We start from the raw sequence: 13786 nt of genomic DNA on the forward strand, positions 1-13786 counted from the left end.
TGAGGCAATACTGACCTTACGACTTATCTTAAAAGAAAGATTAAGGAAAGGCAAACCTACGTTCCTAGCATTTGTAGACTTAGAGAAAGCTTTTGACAATGTTGACTGGAATACTCTTTCAAATTCTAAAGGTGGCAGGGGTAAAATACAGGGAGCGAAAGGCTATTTACAATTTGTATAGAAACCAGATGGCAGTTATAAGAGTCGAGGGGCATGAAAGAGAAGCAGTGGTTGGGAAGGGAGTGAGACAGGGTTGTAGCCTCTCCCCGATGCTATTCAATCTGTATATTGAGCAAGCAGTAAAGGAAACAAAAGAAAAATTCGGAGTAGGTATTAAAATCCATGGAGAAGAAATAAAAACGTTGAGGTTCGCCGATGACATTGTAATTCTGTCAGAGACAGCAAAGGACTTGGAAGAGCAGTTGAACGGAATGGATAGTGTCTTGAAGGGAGGATATAAGATGAACATCAACAAAAGCAAAACGAGGATAATGGAATGTAGTCGAATTAAGTCGGGTGATGTTGGGGGTATTAGATTAGGAAATGAGACACTTAAAGTAGTAAAGGAGTTTTGCTATTTGGGGAGCAAAATAACTGATGATGGTCGAAGTAGAGAGGATATAAAATGTAGACTGGTAATGGCAAGGAAAGCGTTTCTGAAGAAGAGAAATTTATTAACATCGAGTATAGATTTAAGTGTCAGGAAGTCATTTCTGAAAGTATTTGTATGGAGTGTAGCCATGTATGGAAGTGAAACATGGACGATAAATAGTTTGGACAAGAAGAGAATAGAAGCTTTCGAAATGTGGTGCTACAGAAGAATGCTGAAGATTAGATGGGTAGATCACATAACTAATGAGGAAGTATTGAATAGGATTGGGGAGAAGAGAAGTTTGTGGCACAACTTGACCAGAAGAAGGGATCGGTTGGGAGGACATGTTCTGAGGCATCAAGGGATCACCAATTTAGTATTGGAGGGCAGCGTGGAGGGTAAAAATCGTAGGGGGAGACCGAGAGATGAATACACTGAGCAGATTCAGAAGGATGTAGGTTGCAGTAGGTACTGGGAGATGAAGAAGCTTGCACAGGATAGAGTAGCATGGAGAGCTGCATCAAACCAGTCTCAGGACTGAAGACCACAACAACAACAACACATGACTTTTCAGAGTTTTACAGTCGGCTGAAGAATGAGTTTCCAACATTTTATCCATTTGCTGCTCAAATAGGATACAATAATTATTGAACTGCCAATATTTTCCATACAGTCGTCCTCAGCAAACTGCTGAATGGTTTTAAAGCTTTGTACAATAACCACATATATTTGCTGCCATGACAAACTCTGTTGCCATTATTATGAATTACCTTATGTATCTATTGCATATCCAAAATATGTGTGTGTTATTAGTTTCGGAAACTTGTTCTTTTGAATAACATTGCACAGAAGGTATGTTTCTAGAACATACTTATTTTTATCTAAAGGCATTGAAAATGCTTTGTAAGCAACATGTTAAAAAATTGTAGACTCTGACAATTTTAATTTCAGTTATTAAAGCCCAGGTATAATCATGATGAAGGCAAATAACATCTGTTTGTAGTAGGTCTAAGACTGAGCGCTGGCAGCCTCCTGCCCGTGTGGAGGTGGAATCACGTGACCGGCCTGTGGCCGTTGTGGAGGGGAGACTGCAAATTCCGTGTGAAACTCTAGTCTTGCGTTCGGCGTGGCAAATGTCCGCACACCCCGACGTAGGCCAGTAGAGTGGTACCTCGCGGGCGTACACGCTTTCACACTTAGGTGGCGTAACGCCGTCGCACTGAACGAATATCATGCTGAAAAACCCTCATACCAACCTGCTTAAAAAGACATTGTGTTGCATCACTTCCTGAGCCCCCTCGTACAACGGTGTGGCAACTGTTTAAATGTTCGCTCGTCCGGTCAGCTCGCGACTTTTCAGCACTGCTCCGCAAAAGGACACGCGACAGCGACGCAGTGAGCTCTTATCTCCACAGGCGGTCCGCGCTTTCCGTGTGACGCAAGCCTCGTCTCAGAGTGCCACAGGAAGACAGCAGACGACTCGCTCCGTAAATAGAAACGACACACGCAAGAACAGCACTGATTTGCTGCCCACAGTAGTTCAGACGCCCGTCTCTAGCACGACGAAACCAGACACCCGTATCGGGGCATCGGGCCAAATTATGAGGAACACAGTCTTACAGCATAGTGCGTGACATCTCACTAACCTGCCCACGGTGAAAGACCGTCCCACAGAACTGTAACCTCGGACATATAGCCATGTGTGGTTCGTTCCCCATCGTATCACGACCACGGCAAGCAAGCTTCTTTCTAAGAATTCAGATTATTGACCGAATTCAAAATTCTAGCATAATCTACTCATTAACAATTACAGTATCACGCTAAATGTTTAACACATGAAGTCAAATGTTACAGTTCCAAACTGTGAATGTCCTAAGGCATCAAAATTCAGGAGGAGACATATTACCCAACAATATTCACCCAGTATTTGGGAAAGGTAGCACTTAAGGTTTTCCAACAATTTCAGGTCTTTTCGAAGCTTCTTTCTCGCCGACAATGTGCAGAGAGTTAACGAATTGGTGACTGCTGACAACGCATCACAGTGAACGAATTGTCACGCTACGTTGGGATAGGGGAAGGAAGTGTTTGCATAATACTGAAAGTGTTGGCGTTAAAAAAAGGTTTGTACCAGGTGGGTTCCCAGGATGTTGACCGTGGCTCACAAAGAAACGAGAAAAACGGTATGCAGCGAACTTTTGGAACAGTACGATAATGGTGGAGATGAATTTCTTGGAAGAATTGTGACAGGTGATGAAACATGGCTCCATCATTTTTCACCAGAGACGAAGAGGCAATCAATGGAGTGGCATCATGCAAATTCACCCAGGACAAAAAATTCAAAACCACACCTTCTGCTGGAAAAGTTATGGCTATGGTGTTTTTCGATTCCGAAGGACTCTTGCTTGTGGACATCGTGCCAAGTGAAACGACCATAAATTCTGATGCACATATGACGACACTAAAGAAACTTCAAGCTCGACTGAGACGTGTTCGACCACATTGGCAAAAGCAGGATGTTTTGCTGTTGCACCACAATGCACAGCCACATGTCAGTCAAAAAACCATGGAAGCGATCACAAAACTCGTATGGACAAAATTGAAATACCTGCCTTACAGTCCTGACCTGGCTCAATGTGACTATCATCTCTTTGTGAAACTGAAAGACTCCTTTCGTAGAACAAGGTTTGAAGATGATGACTCCCTTGTGCACGCTGCCAAACAGTGGCTCCAACAGGTTGGTCCAGAATTTTACCGTGCGGGCATACAGGCGTTGGTTCCAAGATGGCGTAAGGCAGTTGAGAGGGATGGAAATTATGTGGAGAAATAAATATTGTTCCTAAAGGATGTATCTACATACCGTAAAACTTTCAAACATGTAGAATAAAAGATGGATTTAAAAAAAATAGTGTGCATTTCCTTTGGAGTGACCCTCGTATTTACTATTCCTCCAGGGGCACCCTGTTAATGTAAGAGGGGGAAAGTAAGTTTCCCTGTCGACTGTGAGCAGAGTTTTTTTTTTTTTGTGGTTTTAGGGCGCACAACTTCAATGGTCATTAGCGCCCTATCTACTCTAAGAATGCACCGCGAGGCACAAGTTGACAACAACTAAAAGGGGAAAACACGATAAAAGACAGACTGACAGGCATAGGATTAAAAAAACAGCATCATCAAATGTCCTTAGCGAGGTTTGTCAAATTGATAAAACGAAGAACACGAGCAGCTGCTCGTGGGTCATCCGCTAAAATGGCATCGAAAGTACTTGGCAGGTTAAGATCTAGGCGCAGTGTGTTAAAATCTGGACAGGACATGAAAATGCGTCTAACCGTCAGCAAGTGCCCACATGGGCAGAACGGCGCCGGCGCAGCCGTCAGCAGATGGCGATGGCTGAACCGGCAGAGTCCAATTCGTAACCGGGCCAAAACTACCTCCTCCCGCCGAGAAGGGCGTGAGGAGGACGTCCAAGCGACGGGAAGAGGTTTTAAGGCCCGAAGCTTGTTGTCTGTAAGTGCAGCCCAATCGGCATGCCACAGCGATAAAATGCGCCGACAAATGACCCTGCTAAAATCGGACGAAGGGACACAACAAGAAGCTGTCCGAGGCTGGAGGACCGCAGACTTGGCCGCGGCATCTGCAGCTTCGTTCCCAGGGATACCGACATGGCCAGGAACCCACATAAAGCTAACCGGAGAACCGACGTCCACCAGCTGCTGAAGAGAGCGTTGGATCCGGTGTACGAAAGGGTGAACCGGGTACGGATCACTGAGGCTCTGGATGGCGCTCAGGGAATCGGAGCAGATGACATAAGCAGAATGTCGGTGGCGGCAGATGTAAAGAACAGCCTGGTAGAGGGCAAAGAGCTCAGCTGTGAAGACCGAACAATGGCCATGGAGCCGGTATTTGAAACTTTGTGCCCCGACAATAAAAGAACACCCGACCCCGTCATTGGTCTTAGAGCCATCTGTATAAATGAAAGTCATGTTGATGAACTTCGAACGAAGTTCGTGAGCAGAGTTGTGTGATATGGACGAAAGACGACATGGCAGGTGAACGCGCACGTGCAAGACACCGATACACCATTGGGTAGATGTCGACCCCGATCACGCGGACTGCGCTGTTGCAGTACCTGCGTAAAGCGGAGGCCAGCCTCTCAGTCTTTTCCGGGAGCTATGGAGAGAAGGTGCGTTTTGGAGTCGTGGTAAAAGGCAGACGTGAGAGCTGTTATCCGCTATGAATGGGCACTTCGAGTATCAGGCACAGAAATTCATAACCACTTTGTTGAGGTGTATGGGTCAGGTGTGATGTCGAGGTAAATGGTGCGTAGATGGTGCCAGCAATTCAGTGATAGACGTCAGCAAGTGCATGACATACCGAGACCTGGACAGACGCGCACGGCCACTAAAGATGCACATGTCAGGGAGGTGGATGACATTATTAAAGCGAAACGGAGTAGCGGCAGAACTTGGAATCGGACATAAGCGAGCTCATAAGTTCATTCACGACATTCTTCGATACAGCAAGGTGTCAGCACGATGGGTGCCCCGATAACTGACCCCGACACACGTGAAACAACGCATGGCGTTCAGCCTGGAACAGCTCGTGCGTTACCATGAATCTGGCAATTACTTTTTGTTCCGGATTATAACGGGGGACGAAACGTGGGTCCACCATTACAGGCCCTAATCGAAGGCCGCATCCATGGAGTGGAAACATCCGTAATCACCTGTCCGAAAGAATTTCAAAAGCACTCCGCCTGCAGGTAAAGTGCTACTCACCGTTTTCTGGAACGGCAAAGGAGTTTGGCTGCTGGACTCTCTGGAGGATGCAACCATCAATGCTCGCGGTACTGTGCCACTCTGTCGAAATTGAAAGAGGTTATTCCGAAAAAGCGGCCTGGCCTTCTCAGATCCGGCGTTCTGCTGTTGGATGACAATGCGAGACCACACACGGCGACGGCAACGCAAAACCATATTGCAACTCTTGGTTGGGAGCGCCTACATCATCCGCCTTACAGTCCGGATCTCGCACCAAGTGAGTTCCATCGGTCAGCGGAAGGCTCTTTGGCAGCAATGCTGACGTCAAACAAGCCGTTGAATGCTTCTTCCGTATCCAACGCCCTGATTTTTTTCCTGGAAGGCTTTTTGAAACTTATAAATCGGTATGACAAATGTTTCAATGTACTTGGAAATTATGTAGAAAAATAAAGATATGTCTTATCTTTAATGTCTCGATCTCTTTTTTTTCCTTTCACACACAACTCTGACCACAGTCGACAGGGAAAACTTATTTTCCAACTCCCCCACGTAGAATGTTAGAAGTATCTCATCAGATGAAGTCTCTTTTCCTTCATCGAGCGATTAGTTTAACGGCATACTCAGTCATTTATTTCCTCCGGCACTCCTCTTGCTCCACGCAAAAGTATAACAAAATCCTGCGGTTTCAGTTGTAATGCAGTATGCATTTTGAGGAACAGTTCCATTGCTGCTTCTGGCGTAATAAGAGCAAACTTTCACCACTGCGTCGATTTCGGAAACCAATTAGTTTCATCGGGAATACAGCTGCGCCGACGCCAAAACAATTACCCGTCTCCAAGATGAGATTTCGCGAGGGAAGAGCGAGTGCCTTTAATTGGAGCTTTCACTTGCTCTACTTAAATGTCCCCGTAGTGGTGCCACGTCCACTGCCTTCCGTCGACACTGAAAGAAAGAGGACCGCACGCGTTACAATTCATCCTACTGTGGAGAAGACCGCTAAATGGCGTGTCACGCGAATATAGCTGTGTTCTACACAAGTTAATGGTAACGATCGTACAGCATATTACTTCCTTCCGCATACATCTCTCGAAGTGACCACGACGCGAAAGTTCGAGAAATGGGAGCTAATACGGAGGGTTACTGACAATCATTGTTCCTTCCAGAATGAAATTTTCACTCTGCAGCGCAGTATGCGCTGATAAACTTCCTGGTAGATTAAAACTGTGTGCAGGACAGAGTCGAACTCGGGACCTTTCGAAGGTACGAGACGAGGTACTGCCGGAAATAAAGCTGTTAGGACGGGTAGTGAGTCGTGCTTGGGTAGCTCAGTTGGTAGAACATTTGCCTGCGAAAGGCAAAGATTCCGAGTTCGAGTCTCGGTCCGGCACACAGTTATAATATGCCAGGAAGTTTCATATCAGCGCACACTCCGCTGCTGAGTGAAACTCTCATTCTAGCGGATGTAATGTCAACCGTCAACAGGATGTTTAAATCACAAACTTCCAAGGCCATGTCTTCAACATATATGAAGACAGAAAATTGTAACTTATGTACGGGGCAAAAAAACTCACATTTTCTAACAAGCATCCGATTTTACAAGGGTATGTCTCTTACAGGGACAGCATAAGGGAACAATTGACAGGAATGGGGGAAAGAAATACAGTAGAAGAAGAATGGGTAGCTTTGAGGGATGAAGTAGTGAAGGCAGCAGAGGATCAAGTAGGTAAAAAGACGAGGGCTAGTAGAAATCCTTGGGTAACAGAAGAAATATTGAATTTAATTGATGAAAGGAGAAAATATAAAAATGCAGTAAATGAAGCAGGCAAAAAGGAATACAAACGTCTCAAAAATGAGATCGACAGGAAGTGCAGAATGGCTAAGCAGGGATGGCTAGAGGACAAATGTAAGGATGTAGAGGCTTATCTCACTAGGGGTAAGATAGATACTGCCTACAGGAAAATTAAAGAGACCTTTGGAGATAAGAGAACCACTTGTATGAACATCAAGAGCTCAGATGGAAACCCAGTTCTAAGCAAAGAAGGAAAAGCAGAAAGGTGGAAGGAGTATATAGAGGGTCTATACAAGGGTGATGTACTTGAGGACAATATTATGGAAATGGAAGAGGATGTAGATGAAGACGAAATGGGAGATACGATACTGCGTGAAGAGTTTGACAGAGCACTGAAAGACCTGAGTCGAAACAAGGCCCCCGGAGTAGACAACATTCCATTGGAACTACTGACGGCCTCGGGAGAGCCAGTCCTGACAAAACTCTACCATCTGGTGAGCAAGATGTATGAAACAGGCGAAATACCCTCAGACTTCAAGAAGAATATAATAATTCCAATCCCAAAGAAAGCAGGTGTTGATAGATGTGAAAATTACCGAACTATCAGTTTAATAAGTCACAGCTGCAAAATACTAACACGAATTCTTTACAGACGAATGGAAAAACTAATAGAAGCCGACCTCGGGGAAGATCAGTTTGGATTCCGTAGAAATACTGGAACACGTGAGGCAATACTGACCTTACGACTTATCTTAGAAGAAAGATTAAGGAAAGGCAAACCTACGTTTCTAGCATTTGTAGACTTAGAGAAAGCTTTTGACAATGTTGACTGGAATACTCTCTTTCAAATTCTAAAGGTGGCAGGGGTAAAATACAGGGAGCGAAAGGCTATTTACAATTTGTACAGAAACCAGATGGCAGTTATAAGAGTCGAGGGGCATGAGAGGGAAGCAGCGGTTGGGAAGGGAGTGAGACAGGGTTGCAACCTCTCCCCAATGTTATTCAATCTGTATATTGAGCAAGCAGTAAAGGAAACAAAAGAAAAATTCGGAGTAGGTATTAAAATCCATGGAGAAGAAATAAAAACTTTGAGGTTCGCCGATGACATTGTAATTCTGTCAGAGACAGCAAAGGACTTGGAAGAGCAGTTGAACGGAATGGATGGTGTCTTGAAGGGAGGATATAAGATCAACATCAACAAAAGCAAAACGAGGATAATGGAATGTAGTCGAATTAAGTCGGGTGATGCTGAGGGTATTAGATTAGGAAATGAGACACTTAAAGTAGTAAAGGAGTTTTGCTATTTGGGGAGCAAAATCACTGATGATGGTCGAAGTAGAGAGGATATAAAATGTAGACTGGCAATGGCAAGGAAAGCGTTTCTGAAGAAGAGAAATTTGTTAACATCGAGTATAGATTTAAGTGTCAGGAAGTCATTTCTGAAAGTATTTGTATGGAGTGTAGCCATGTATGGAAGTGAAACATGGACGGTAAATAGTTTGGACAAGAAGAGAATAGAAGCTTTTGAAATGTGGTGCTACAGAAGAATGCTGAAGATAAGGTGGGTAGATCACGTAACTAATGAGGAAGTATTGAATAGGATTGGGGAGAAGAGAAGTTTGTGGCACAACTTGACTAGAAGAAGGGATCGGTTGGTAGGACATGTTTTGAGGCATCAAGGGATCACAAATTTAGCATTGGAGGGCAGTGTGGAGGGTAAAAATCGTAGAGGGAGACCAAGAGATGAATACACTAAGCAGATTCAGGAGGATGTAGGTTGCAGTAGATACTGGGAGATGAAGAAGCTTGCACAGGATAGAGTAGCATGGAGAGCTGCATCAAACCAGTCTCAGGACGTAAGACCACAACAACAATGTCTCTTACACGCGTGCACATGCGACCTTTGGGTACTTTTTACAACTACGTTTAATCTGAGTTAACGACATTAATTTTATTTTGATTAGTGTCGTAGTAAGCAACAATATGAAAAAGTATTTCCTGTCGTTTCGTTTTCCAGCGCGGGGAGGAGCAGGGCATAAAAGGTTATCAGAAATACCTCTGGGGTTTCAGCAGACAACTACCTATCTACATCATACCTCACATGCCACCTAACAGTGTGTGGGGAAGGGTACTTCTGGTACCATTAACTTGTCCCTCCTTCCCTGTTCCACTCGCGAATAGCGCGAAGGAACAATGATTGTCAGTAACCCTCTGTATTAGCTCCCATTTCTCGAACTTTCGCGTCGTGGTCACTTCGAGAGATGTATGCGGAAGGAAGTAATATGCTGTACGATCGCCGGCCGTTGTGGCCGAGCGGTTCTAGGCGCTACAGTCTGGAACCGCGCGACCGCTACGGTCGCAGGTTCGAATCCTGTCTCGGGCATGGAAGTGTGTGATGTCCTTAGGTTAGTTAGGTTTAAGTACTTCTAAGTTCTAGGGGACTGATGACCTTAGCAGTTACGTCCCATAGTGCTCAGAGCCATTTTTTTTTGCTGTACGATTATTATGGGAAATTTCTCTCTCGGAATTCCAACAGTAAACCTCTCCGTGATGCATAACGCCTCTCTTGTAACATCTGCCACGGGAGTATTTTGAGCATCTCTTAACACTCTCGCCCCGACTGAACGATTCCGTAACGATAAGCGCGGTTCTTCGTTGCGGCTTCTCCATCTCTTGTATCAGACCTCCCTGGCAAGGATTCCAGACTGATGAACAATACTCGAGAATCGGTCGAACAAGTGCCTTGTAAGCCACTTATTTCGTGGTCCGTAAGATTCTTCCTCGGATTCTCAGTCTACTATTCGTTGCGTTTGGTCATTCCTGGATAGTTACTCCTAGATATTTAACGGTAGATCTTTAGATATCAGTTAAATTTTTGTCAGAAGAAACCCAAAATCATGTTCTGTCTTGTTTCTCCACTAGACAGTGCCACAAGTTCCTCCAAAAAATCGTAACACAACACACACACAAATGTCAAACTAACTTACATAAATCCACCCGATGATGGAGGTTTGAACCTTTGAAACGCGTCGTGGAAATAAGTGAAACGCTGGCTGGTAACAGCAAACTTGTTGTTTCATTTGATGTCAATAACAGTCACGGTAAAGCCTAACCTAAAATGTTCGCTTTTAAAGAAATATAGTATGAATAAAGTGTAATAATCCACATTAGAATCGGGAGATAGTGGGGTCAGATGTACAGCAATAAATAAATAAAAAATCCTCTGATGAAAATGAGCGAAACTGGTAGCGACCCGGTACGTTGGCAACTCTTGGCGACAAACAGGGGCGGGAGAAACTCCCCGCTATGATTGCAGAGCGCACCAAGGCACGCGCCTGCTTCGATGACGTGATCTGGGCGAGCATTTCTGCCGCCTTATCTTATCGACGGCAAATGTCTGTGCCGTGACCTCATCGACCTGTCACCACTGAATTACTCGACGGCCCAAGTATCTTACCACGCAGGAATCCACCCAAACGCCGCCGGTCAATAACATTACGCGGATACCCTCGCTATCTAGGTGTGTGCCCGACTTTGTGAAGCCACCTATACAATGGTAGTTAAGAGTTCAATGCATCACACCCTGTAGACAATCACTCTTGTGTGCCCTCGGTTGCGAGTAATCGACGAAAAAGAATTTTTCGTGATACTACCGAGTACTGGTAGTCAACCTGGGACCTACCGCGCAACCTTTCATAATGGGCAGTGGGGTTTTTCCAAATATTTTCTTTAGGTTTTCATAAATTTTTGACAAATATTTTCTTTAGGTTTTCATAAATTTTTGACAAAGTATTTGGTAAGCAGTTGTGATGATGATGATGATGTTTGGTTTGTGGGGCGCTCAACTGCGTGGTTATCAGCGCCCGTACAATTATCCAATCTTTTGCTCAGTCCAATTTCGCCACTTTCCTGGATGATGATGAAATGATGAGGACAACACAAACACCCAGTCATCTCGAGGCAGGTGAAAATCCCTGACCCCGCCGGGAATCGAACCCGGGACCCCGTGCTCGGGAAGCGAGAACGCTACCGCGAGACCACGAGCGGCGGACTGGTAAGCAGTTCTAATAATATGTTTTAACTTGCTGTAGCTATGCTTTATAAAAATTAAAAAGTCAAGTTACTTCCGTACTTTATTTTGTGTAACGTGTGGGGTGTCTGGAAAATTTTACTGCTAACAGATATAGGAAAGTGGGTGGTAGGTAAAAAAGGCTGACTAACCCCGCTCTAGAACCTTCAAAACAAAACTACTTTTAGGAACAGAGCTGTAGCCACGAAGTTGACATGATGACACCGTAAAAATAATAAAACATTCTTCACTTCTCAAGTAACGTTTTCAAATCGTGGAATTTGCTCAGATATACTAATATAGGTAACCTGATTATTGCTGCTGCTGTTGTACTTGTTGTCGTCGTCGTCGTCGTCGTCACTGTTTTTGTCTTCAGTCCAGAGACTGGTTTGATGCAGCTCTCCACGCTACTCTATCCTATGCAAGCCTCTTCATCTCCGAGTAGCTACTGATCTCTGTTTACGATTTTTACCCTCCAATACTATATAACCTGAGTGTACAAATCCCTTAAAGTGCGAAACATAAAAGCAGTTTCGTTCTGTACTTACCCATGTGTCTTTCAGAAACAAGCGAGGCAGTTAATAGTATCACCCACCTGGAACAAGGAGAGATTATTATTAGCAAAGACATTTAATGATTGAGTTGACAACAGCAGTCACTGTATATGTAAAGAAACAGTCAGCCATTTCACCTCCAGTGCTGGAAAAAACTCCAGTGGTGCAACTACATGCATCCATGTTGCCGCTCCGTCTATACTTTTTTTTGTCAACTAGTTGGATGTTTCGGTCTTATCCATTGGAATACGGCAAAGAACGTCTTTATTATAATTTCCATCTACTTGCCTGGCTACTTACCCGTCCCACCACCTATTCCATTACCATTAGTCATAAAAGAGTCCACCAGTTCCCGGAAACATTTATTTGTTCTGTTGTTCCCAGTAATTCCTAATGATCAAGTCTAGCTAACGGGACCCTTTAACACAACTCCATAACAGGACAGCGCTAATCAACTGACTGACCATCACACCACACAACATTTTTTTCAGAGAAGCATTCTTGTGCCTTCACAAATGCATGTGTGTGCTGTCGGACCATCAATCTGAGTTACCAGTGTTACTAATACCGTCGTGAATGAAAGTGGCTTCATGAAGAAGCAGTATTAATGGGGTCACTCGGAGATTGGCAAAATTACCGTTGTCTACTTTCTTCTCCTTCCAGAAGGCGTTGAATCCACTGTAATTAAGGACGGAGGCCTTGCGTATGTCATCTCCGCCATTCATTATTCTTGTTTCTGGAACAACGATACGTGCAGAAATTCTGCATGTGTTTGTTGAACAACTACATTCTCCGAACCTAATAATGTCTTCTACGTAATCTGTACTGTTCATCTGCACATAGAGGATTCAAATGGTTCAAATGGCTCCGAGCACTATGGGACTTAACATCTTAGGTCATCAGTCCCCTAGAACTTAGAACTACTTAAATCTAACTAACCTAAGGACATCACACACATCCATGCCCGAGGCAGGATTCGAACCTGCGGCCGTAGCAGTCCCGCGGTTTCGGACTGAAGCGCCTAGAACCGCACGACCACCGCGGCCGGCTGCACATAGAGGAGATATGACTGCTGGGTACTGCACAAGTCTCACGATTTTGAGTGAGAATGTGAGTAAACACGCTTGGAATCTGGTACTCTGTGTTTAGGAAATCGACCACCATATTCTCTACAAGCAGCCACAGCGTCTCCCTGACATTACCCGTACGCAGCTGCCACATCGACAAACTCAGCATCTGCAAATATCGGTACATGCAGCATGCTTAAAGTAAAGAATACGTTATAATTGGCCGCAGCCACCATCACAACAGAAAAATTTAGTTATGTAATTTCAAGTACAATTTCACAAACTAAACTTAAAAAAAAAGATAAATACGCCCATAGTAACTGGAGGACGGACACGCGAAATGAATACTTTTCTTCATAACCAGCTGCATCTCTGTAACCAACAGAAATTGGGCATATTCTATAGAATATTCTATTTGAATTAGTCCACGAGAGAGAGAGAAAGAGAGAGTCGAAAAAACAAGTTGGCAGCGAAATTGCACTGTCTACAATTTTACGTAATTTATTTTTCCCGCAATGACTTCTGCAGATGGTAACTTATTATTTGGTGCGATTTTACTAATTTTAAATATGTGAAGAGCTAAATATGATCTGGTTTGTAATGTTATTATTTTAACTTTAACCTTTGAACCGAGTTTAGTATGACCAAGCTGCAGTCACTATCGCGCGCCCTTCTTGCGCGTACTACTATCGACCCCTCTTGCCAGAAGCTTGCTTGAATGCTAAAGAAATTTTATAAATGACTGGCTCCTTTCGGCTTTACTATAACGTACCTCTGCCACAACATGCAATCCAATAAGTCTGAATAAGTTATTGTATTTGTAACGACATATGACTATATATATACACTCCTGGAAATGGAAAAGAGAACACATTGACACCGGTGTGTCAGACCCACCATACTTGCTCCGGACACTGCGAGAGGGCTGTACAAGCAATGATCACACGCACGGCACAGCGGACAC

The 13786-nt window shown here is 44.2% G+C and overlaps 1 protein-coding gene and 1 long non-coding RNA gene across 2 annotated transcripts in view; both read right to left on the bottom strand.

The window, feature by feature from the left end:
• Positions 1-13786, bottom strand: part of LOC126106901 (alpha-actinin, sarcomeric) — a 533945-nt gene that overhangs the window by 328868 nt on the left and 191291 nt on the right. The window lies entirely within an intron of this gene.
• LOC126106904 (uncharacterized) overlaps positions 1-13786 on the bottom strand; it is a 196931-nt gene that overhangs the window by 136021 nt on the left and 47124 nt on the right. Inside the window, exon 2 of the long non-coding RNA XR_007523417.1 lies at positions 11750-11796. This is a non-coding gene — a long non-coding RNA (uncharacterized LOC126106904). The remainder of the gene's footprint in view (positions 1-11749; positions 11797-13786) is intronic.

Source organism: Schistocerca cancellata, chromosome 10 (assembly GCF_023864275.1).
Source record: "Schistocerca cancellata isolate TAMUIC-IGC-003103 chromosome 10, iqSchCanc2.1, whole genome shotgun sequence".
NCBI lineage: Eukaryota > Metazoa > Arthropoda > Insecta > Orthoptera > Acrididae > Schistocerca > Schistocerca cancellata.